Source organism: Zea mays, chromosome 6 (genome assembly GCF_902167145.1).
Source record: "Zea mays cultivar B73 chromosome 6, Zm-B73-REFERENCE-NAM-5.0, whole genome shotgun sequence".
In the NCBI taxonomy this organism is placed as follows: Eukaryota; Viridiplantae; Streptophyta; class Magnoliopsida; order Poales; family Poaceae; genus Zea; species Zea mays.
The window spans coordinates 115620501-115630572 of NC_050101.1; the positions used below are offsets into that span (position 1 = coordinate 115620501).

The 10072-nt window shown below is 43.5% G+C and overlaps 1 pseudogene; it reads right to left on the minus strand.

Annotated features, from left to right (window-relative positions):
- The window catches only part of LOC103631309 (wall-associated receptor kinase 5-like), a 29940-nt pseudogene extending 20471 nt beyond the window's left edge, over positions 1 to 9469 (minus strand).
- Positions 9470 to 10072: the final 603 nt, after the last annotated feature.

Sequence of the window (10072 nt, forward strand, 5' to 3'; positions counted from 1 at the left end):
ACGACTTTGTCGCATCAATTTTGGTTGTGTGTCGTGGTTAGCAAATTTAAATTTAATCCCAAAATTTGATTTAGTCAAAGGTTACAAGTGCTAGGTGTGCGTGTAATCTAATCAATATCGCAAACCTCATAAGGTTGCTAAGGCGAGGAACTTGGCACCACTAGAATTAATACATTCCGATTTATGTGAGATGAATGGAATATTGACTAAGGGAGGCAAACGATATTTTATTACTTTTATCGATGATTCTACTAGATTTTGTTATGTGTATCTCTTAAAGTCAAAACACGAAGCTTTGCATTATTTTAAGACCTACAAAGCTGAAGTGGAAAATCAACTCGAGAGGAAAATTAAACAGTTAAGGTCTAATCGTGGTGAAGAATATTTTCCAGGTGATTTTTCTGATTTTTGTGTGGAACATGGTATTATTCATGAGAGGACACCGCCATACTCACCACAATCCAATGGGGTTGCTAAGAGAAAGAATCGTAGTCTAACTAATTTGGTTAACGCCATGTTAGAGACTTTGGGACTATCTAAGGAATGGTGGGGTAAGGCGATCTTGACAGCGTGTCATGTCCTAGATAAAGTTCCCACAAAGAACAAAGAAATCACACCATTCGAGGAATAGGAAAACTGGAAATTAAATATCTCCTATTTGCGCACCTAGGGTTGTTTGGCTAAAGTGAATGTGCCAATTAACAAGAAGCGCAAATTAGGACCGAAAAATGTTGATTTTGTTTTCCTTGGGTATGCTTTTCACCGCATTGGATAAAAGTTTTTAATTATAAACTCTGGAGTATCGGACATGTTGGTTGGTACTATTATGGATTCCAGAGATGCTATGTTTTTTGAGGACGAATTTCCAATGAAAGCTACACATGATGCGTCTAGTGATGAACCAACGATACCCCATGAGCATTTTATTCCGGTAGAACACACTGAGGAATACCATATACATAATCCTGTGGAAGATGACAATGTTTCAACTCAAAAGAGTAAGAGACCAAGGATTGCGAAGTCCTTTGGTGATGATTACATTGTATATCTTGTGGATGACCCCCCAAGGACCATTGAAGAGGCATATTCCTCTTCTGATGCTGACTTTTGGAAGGAAGCAATAAGGAGTGAGATGGATTCTATTATGTCTAATGCAACTTGAGAGGTCGTTGAGCATCCTTATGGGTGTAAGCCCATTGGGAATAGATGAGTGTTCAAGAAAAAGTTTAGGCCTGATGGTACTATTGAAAGGTACAAGGCGAGACTTGTAATTAAAGGCTATTCATAGAAAGAAGGTGAGGATTTCTTTGATACTTATTCATCTGTGGCTTGATTGACCACAATTTTTGTGCTACTTTATCTGGCTGCCTCTCATGGACTTCTCGTCCATCAAATGGATGTTAAGATAGCATTCCTAAATGGAGAGCTAGATGAGGAAATTTCTAAATGAAGAGCTAGATGAGGAAATCTACATGGAGCAGCCAACTGGGTTTGTAGGAAACGGTCAAGAAGGCATGGTGTGTAAATTATTGAAATCTTTATATGGCCTAAAACAAGCACCTAAGCAATGGCATGAAAAGTTCGATAGAACTTTGACATCTGTCGGCTTTGTTGTGAATGAAGCAAACAAATGTGTATACTATCGGTATAGTGGGGCGAGGGAGCAATTTTATGCCTGTTTGTTGGTGACATTCTAATCTTGGGGACGAGTCTTGATGTGATTAAAGAGACAAAAGACTTTCTGTCTAATAATTTTGAAATGAAAGATTTGGGAGAAGCTGATGTTATTCTTAACATTAAGCTACTGAGAGAAGGCAATGGTGGGGTCACACTTGTGCAATCCTGAAAGGGAAATGGGCTTAATCATTTCCTATAATCGGTTTTGGTGGTTGATGTCCATCACAAACCACGTGGACTAACTAGTTTGCCTAGATGACTTTTATCTCAGGTGCATAAGGTTCAACATAAACCAAGAAAGAAATGAAGTTGGGGACTCAACAAAGTTTGGAGCAAAAGACTTGGAATGGTGCTGCCATTGACGCACCGGACAGTGTCCGGTGTGCACGGACACTGTCCAGTGCCCCAGGTCGAGCACCATCCCAACTGGTGTAACGCCCCGAATTTTTGCAGTTGAATTTTTTTCTTTTCTTTACTCGCCAAATTCGGGCGTTACCTTTTCTTTTTCTTTTTGCCCTCGCTAGACCTTGACTTTTTCCAAAGCTAGCGGGATTCGGTTTGGAATTCCCGTGTAAAGAAAAACTCTAAAAAAAATACTTTATGTTGTTTGATGCACCATGCCGAGCTATGCATTCTTTGATTGTTTGAAAGTGCAAATGCATTCATCTAGGAAGATCGGATTTCGAAAACAGGGAAATAATCTTTTCTTTTTCTTTCTCTTTCTTTCTCTCTCCCTCTTCCCCTTTCCCTCTCTCCCGCGCCATGGGCTCCTTGGCCGGCCCAGCCGCCCCTTGGCCGGCCCAAGCCCCCTGCGCGCCCCCCCTCTTGGGCCTTGGCAGGCCCAGCCGCCCCCCACCTCCCTTTTTTTTTCCCCCAATTCCCTCTCCCTCTCTCTCTCCCTCTCATTTTCCCTCTCTCTCCCTAAGCCGCCGCCCCTACCCCTCTGCCCTAACCGCCGCCGCCCCCTGCTCGGCCGCCGCCCTCGCCGTCGGCCGCCCATCGCCGGTGAGCCCCCCCCTTTCCCTCTCCTCCCTCCCTCTCCCCTCTCCCCTCCTCCCTCCCCTTGGCAGCCCAGCCCCGGCCGTGCCCAGCCGCGCCCCCGGCCGCGCCCAGCCGCGCCCCCGGCCCGCCCTGGCCGCGCCCTCGGCCGCCCCTGGCCCCTGGCCGCCCGCCAGCCGCCCCCTGCCCGCTGGTTCGGCCGCGCCCCTGGCCGGCCCAGCCGCTCGCCCAGCCGGCCGGTTCAACCGCCCTAGGGCCGGTTCAACCGCCCCCCCCCTGTTTTTTTATTTTTTTATTTTATTTTATTTACTTTCTGTGATCATAATTACCTTATTTTGGGTAGACTAATCATGGTTCATGCTATGGAAATGAGAAGTTTAATTTAGAATTTCGTTGCGCTAGTTGATTCATTTAGTTAATTGTTTATCCCGTGCAATGTTAATCAACTTAAAATGATTAGGTTCCCACTAGTGCATATAACAGAATTCTTTTGTTAGGAACCTATTGAAACTAGAGTGCATAATTTAACTAATCATTAGTGCATAAACTTTAACCCCCCTGCGAGACCCTTTTCCCGTTTCTTTCTAACCATAACAAATGCAATGTCAAATGTCATACTTGATGCATATTCGCTTTATTTGTTCCCTTGTATGGTGTACTGTTCTTTTGTATTAAATATGTGGATGGATGTATGTATGTTTGCGCTCGCATAGAGAACGATCCGGTCGAAGAGCCCGAGGAATTCGCAGGAGAAGCCCCTGAGCAGCAGTCGGTTGGTGGAGGCAAGTGTCCTTTGACCTATCTCTGTCCTAATCATTCTTTAATTCACCTCCCGCATCACACATTTATACCTAAGGATTGACTAGCTTTTTGTTATCCATGTCCTTGTTTACCTATTTGGGTCGGATTATTACTGCTTACTTTGATGCTATTGCTCAACTTTAATCAATGAACATGATGTGGTTATCTATGATACGTTGTTTTCCCGTTCTTATTTATGATTATACTTGTGGCATTTAAGGGGACTCGAGCGGTTTCTCGAGTGCCTCTCCGTAAGGACCTGTTCAATGGATGACCGCCCGGGAAAACAGTGCAACCATGAGGGTGGAATGGGGTGTCCTTAGCTGAATAATTAGAGGATCTGGGGTGTAGTTCGCTTCGCCGTCGTGCCGTCAATGGGGCTCGGTGTATGCGGCTCGCTCTGCCAAGGTTGATTTGTCCCTTGGGGAGGAGTGCGGTACATTTAGGAAACCTAACGGGTGGCTACAGCCCCGGGGAATCTTTGTAAAGGCTTCGTAGTGAATCCTTGGCCATTCACCTCGGGAGTGAATAAGGGTCTTGCAAGCCCGGGCCAGAGAGGGAATCACGGCTTGTGGGTAAAGTGCACAACCTCTGCAGAGTGTTATGAAACTGATATATCAGCCGTGCTCGCGGTTATGAGCGGCCAAGGGAGCTCCAGAGATTAGTGATACTTGATCAGAGATACTTTGGTACAGGTGACAATGAGATTGATGGTTCTGATTACGATTATGGTATTGGTAAGTGGTATTCTTTCCGTTTGGAAAGGATACATTGGGCTAATAACTTGGGTTAATGTTAAAACTTGGCTTTCTACTAGTAAGTAATAATCTGACCAACTAAAAGCAACTGCTTGACTTATCCCCACATAAAGCTAGTCCACTACAGCCAAACAGGATACTTGCTGAGTATGTTGATGTGTACTCACCCTTGCTCTACACACCAAACCCCCCCCCAGGTTGTCAGCATTGCAACCACTGCTCAGGCGAAGATGAAGCTGTGGAAGGAGACTTCCAGGAGTTCCAAGACTACGACGAGTTCTAGGTGTGGGTTAGCGGCAACCCCCCAGTCGGCTGCCTGTGAAGGCCGCGTTATCTACGTTTCTTTTCCGCACTTTGATTTATTGTAAGAACTATATGGACGTCTCAGACGTATGATGTAATCGACTATTTCCCTTATTAATACTACTAGGTATGTGCCCGTGCGTTGCGACGGCGTACAAATTATTCGATAAATTTTAGTGCACAACGATTACATAGATGCCACGTTGTTGCGGGTTTTATATATCACATAGGTAGATGGATAGTTGTTCAAACACTTATCTTTAGCTTTGCTTAGTGAGTCCCAAATTATTAATGATTGGTATCAGACATTTTTCATTTTGTAATCAGCAAACAACAACACAGATGCAAAATGAAATATAGAAAGTAGACAAAATTAAGAGATAACAAACAAAACAACCGTCTTAAGATCATTGTAGCTCTTAACCAAAATAGTAGCACAACATGTGGTTCCATGATTCCATTAGATGAATCAGGTGCACATTCAAGAAATTAAATCAAGGATTGTTTAGGAACAATGGCTAACAGTAAATTTTGAATTACGCACAAACAAGGAACTTTTGAAACTTCTAAGATAGCATATAGAGTGTAAAAAATAAATTTCACATTTGTTACACTCCTCCAGTTCCCCATTTTTATTGAAAACTTCCTCCTGCTCTAGGTCATCACATTTCACATCTGAGGCAACAACTACATGATAACAAAACCAGTATCAAACAAACAATGTAACCAAAGTAATTGAGGAAGTGAAATCCTCTAACCTTAGTAAATGCCCATGTGTTGCAATGGTATATAAAATATTTAATAAAATATTAGCATCCTTATATTTGTTTATCTTTGTGTTCAATGATAAATTTGAATGAGAAGCATAAAAGAAGCGGGAGAAAGAGAGTAAAATAGTGACAGTATGTAGTGCACCGTAAAAAAGCATACAATATATACAATGAAAGAGAGTAAAATAGTGACGGATGCAAGTGCATCCTACAAAAAGCATACAATACGAGTGCAGAAAACTGAGGCCCTCTGCTGCCTCATGGGCGATCCTCAGTAGGGTGCTGAAGGGGATCTGTAGCGCTTGGTTCTTGCCATGGATGAGTTCGTAGAGGGTGCCATTTGGAACGAACTCGCAGACCAGCATTGGAATTTCCACCTCGAGGCAACAGCCCTCGAGCTTGACGATGTTCTTGTGGTTGATCTGGGAGAGTATCAGCATCTCCTGACCAAACTCTTTCTTCTGCCTCTCGTCAATAAGCGCACATCGCTTAATCGCGATCGGCACGTTGCCCTTGACTATCCCTTTGTATACTGTCCCATGGCCTCCCTTCCCAATTATTCTGCTCTTGTCGTAGCTGTCTATAGCTTTTACAAGCTCAACTTCACTGAACACCGTGAAAGCAAGGCCATTTTCTGATCTCATCCTCTCGAACAAAATAATGCCTCCGTGCTGCCGAAAATGCTCTTGCTTAACCTGGTTCAGTTTTCTCTTCTGGAGGATCATGTATCCGAAGGAGGAGAAGATTACGAGAACAAGAAAGCCGATTGTAACCCCTGTGTAGCAGCATCGTCAGATAAGAGCACACGCTTTCCTTCTTATATATATACAGGGAGAAATAAACAGTGGTAGCATGCAGCTGATCTCAGCTAGCGTGTTACCTGTTATTAATGTGGTATTAGGGTCACACGTATTGTTTTGCTTGTTAAGCTTTCTTCCTGCTCGACAAGAACACTTGTACGCTCTGAACGTGTTGTGGCAAACACCTCCTACTGAAGGGCATGGACTGTTCTTGCACTCATCGACATCTGCAGTATGATGAGAAGGATAGGTTTCAAAGTCTATAGATTGAATATTACTGTATACTTTATGGGACAGTTGAAAGTTTGTCACTCACCATGGCATCCATTTGGAAGATATGGGTTGCCTTCGTACTCACCGGAGCAGTTGCACAGATACCCTGGCCCATTGGGGGAATCCACACACTTGTTGTTGCCGTTGCGGCACGCGTAAGTGCCCGTCTCGTTCCTTCTGGCGAGCTCACACGACAGCGCGCCATCTCTTATCGCCCAGTCCATCACCACCGGCACCCTCTCACTGTTGGTGTCGTTGAAAGCTGTCATGTTGATGATGTACGTGGTGCTGAAGCTGAACTCCTCCGCCTCCATCAGCATGGCATAGCTGCAGCTGCCGAGGCCCAGCCGTGAGATTTGGCTTGTGTCGAAGCCACAGTCGAAGCTTACGTTGTAGAAGCCCATCTTCTTGGGTATGTCTGTCTGGCAGCATCCCATGCCGGAGCAGGATCCGTCCATTAGGTCTGACACATTCTGGCACATCGAGACGCACCCACTCTGGTAGCTCTTGTCGGTGTTGTCCGTGATGTAGGCGAGGGTCTGGCACCCTATGACAGTGAACTTGTTCTGGACGTCCGAAAACCTGTATGGGGTTTTGCTCGCGTCGAATGACCAGGTACTGGGCTCCATGGAACCAGAGGAGGAGTTGTAGCAGTGTGTCGAGACGGGGTTCAGCTCCCGGATCGTGCCATTTATTAAGGAGATGTTGAGCACCTCAACATTACCTTGGAATGGCCTGTAGACGCCACTTTGGACCTCTCTGGCAGCTGAGGTTGAATCCTCCTGATAGTGAGCAGTTGTCACCGATGCCGAACGGAAACACAATGTCAACGCCACCGCATTGCCATTGGCATTGAGGGCTTCCTTGTTTCATAAGTCAGGAATTGTTACTGTACTGACTACATGGAGTTTTAAAACATAATAAAACAGGAAACTAAAAAAAGTGGCTAAAGTTTGCTTATCTAATTCTGAAATTTAGGAATGATGTAACATTATATCAGAACATACAAGGAAAACAGAGTACTGTCAGGAATGATGTTCACTTTTGTTGCAAAGAAAACAGACTACTGCAAGGAAAATTGAAGTGGAACTTAAAAAATATCCCAAGGAGTTTGGCTGTGTGATCAAGGTATTTTCAACTTTAATGCATTCCTTGATATTTTATTTGCTTCAAAGAGATGTTTATCAGTGCCAATCTTATCAATTATCTGGTTACTCCAGTTGTCCGTTGATCACATATCAATCTGAAATTAAACATGTGTCTGAGTTCTAAATAAAAAATGCGGAGAGGTTGTTTCGAAAACGTGACCTAATGACTCAGTGAGACAGCTCTCACCACCTCACCAGGCCTACCCTTCTTAAGCTGAAATATCTTAAGTTGAAGAAAATCAGTTAACGAACTTCACCAATCAAATTACAAATTTCTCACCTAATTGTAGCCTATGGAAAATTTTAGATGGAATAATTTAGGTATCAGACATCCATGGATATTGTATAGATGGAAGCACACAAATATAGACTGACAATCCAGAAAGATATAATAGAGGAAGCAAGCAATACCATATTAAGCTAATGACTCAGTGAGACAGCTCTCACCACCTCACCAGGCCTACACAAGATATAACAGAGGTGTTGTCGTTGTCAAGGTGTTGTTTTCAAGTGCTTCCTCATAAGGAGGTTAGTGAGTACAAGAAGTCCATCACTGACTGCTCGAAGGTATTGTGTTGTCATGTAGACATGCTGATTGGTCTAAAAGTACACTTGTTTGTCGTTTATGTAACTGACATATTCTTGGAGTGATCGTGTTCCAGCTTGCACCATGGAATATACACTTAATAATGTTAACTTCACGTATCAGGTATAACTTGTTGTCTTGTTTCTTTTTGAGATGGAGTGACAACAACACGACATGTATAAGGACAAATTTAATGGACTGCTAGATCCAAAAGACTATGTGGATTTGCTATGTTGTTGTGGAGTCATATGGCATGTTTTTGGTGTCTCGATTGGGAACTGGATGTAGGCAGTGAGTTGACCTTAGTATGCACCCAATGCTAATTATACGAGCATCATGGTATCTAATTTCCAAATGATGGTGAGTACTGAGTAGGACCAAAACAAGCTAACCAAAGAAATTACAGTCTTGTATTTGTCACCATTGCAAAAAAAATATGATGGATTCTGTGTACAAACCTCTGTTTAACCCACCTGAAGCATTTTTTGCATTACAGTCTTGTACTCCTGGCTTCTTGACCACTCATGAATCTCTCTGGCTCGCATCACAATCAAAGTGTGTGAAAGCTCTCTGGTTTGTGCGTTCCTACAACATGTAAGGAGATTGAAAAAGAAATATCATACAACACATACTCATTTCCAATATAATAATATTAGATATTCTCTTTGTTGTGCAGTGTGTGCTTCATTAACCATGCATCTTTGTTATCCATAGAATCTATGTGTGTGGTTTGTATAGTTCATTTACAAAGGGATGTCACCTATAATGCCCAAAAACTAAACAACCAAGTTGTCGATGATCATACTAAATATTACAAATATGGTAGAGAACTATTACAAATATGGCAGATGTTTATAACATTCCCAACCATGCCAACAACCCTTGATTCTTAGGAAACTCTTCAGAACAGCTCAACAACCGGGAGGGGATGCGGAGCCTACCTGGAAATTGCCGTAGCTTAGGTTGGGTCAATGGTGAAAAATTTGACCTGATACAGCTTAAGCCAGAACCCTTTAGTTTCCTCTCACGTGGCTCTTCCAGATCCACGTGGTTGTTCACCTCGTCGTTGCTGCTAGAGGCTGCCTTCGCCATGCCGTTGGACGAAGGGACGCTGAATCCAACGGAGGCGATGGAGTCAATGGCTGCCTTCCACGCGGCGTCTCCATCATCCTCGCTGCTGCTCCTGCCTTCACCTGTCGCGCACTCCGCCGCAGCGGCCGCCTGAATGAGGATGACCAGCATGATGCATCAGGGGTCAGAGTCAGTGATGGGGAATCCATGTCCCTACGATGGCACTTCTTGGGGTGCCGCCTCCCCGCGGCGGGGTGTCATGCTGCTGCTGCACACGCGGCATCGCGGGTCCGACGGGTATCTGACAAATATGCAAAAAAAGGAACTGGCAAATATGAACCAGCATATACATTGGGATTTTGTTGTGTAGCCAAGTATGTTGAAAACAAGCTATCTAATTGTAAAAAATCCAAAAAACATTGTCTGGTTTTACATTTACACCAAACCTTATAATGATTAAATTCTAAAATAAAGCCTACATACCAATTTGCCAAGTATCATGGTCCATGAAGATACAGAAAGTGCTTTTTGGTAACAAATAAACATTGCTCGTTGCTTAGGTGATAAAACAAAGACTCCACAGATGGCACATATGTTGTTTGTTCTATGACTCATGGTGAAATAAAGAAGTGCATGTGAGTGTTTCACCTTCCATGCAGTCCACCAATTTCCCATTATAATATTCCACCTAACAAAGCGCAAATATGAACATCTCATCTTTCTAATATTAGTATGTTAGTCAAAAGTTATCGGGCATATATGTCTGCTTACAAATCTCAACCCAAGACTGTCATTGCCCTGCAATATCTCAGTGGTTGTGACCCGCTGCATATATGTCTGCTTACAGATCTGAACCCAAGGCTGTCATTGCCCTGCAATATCTCAG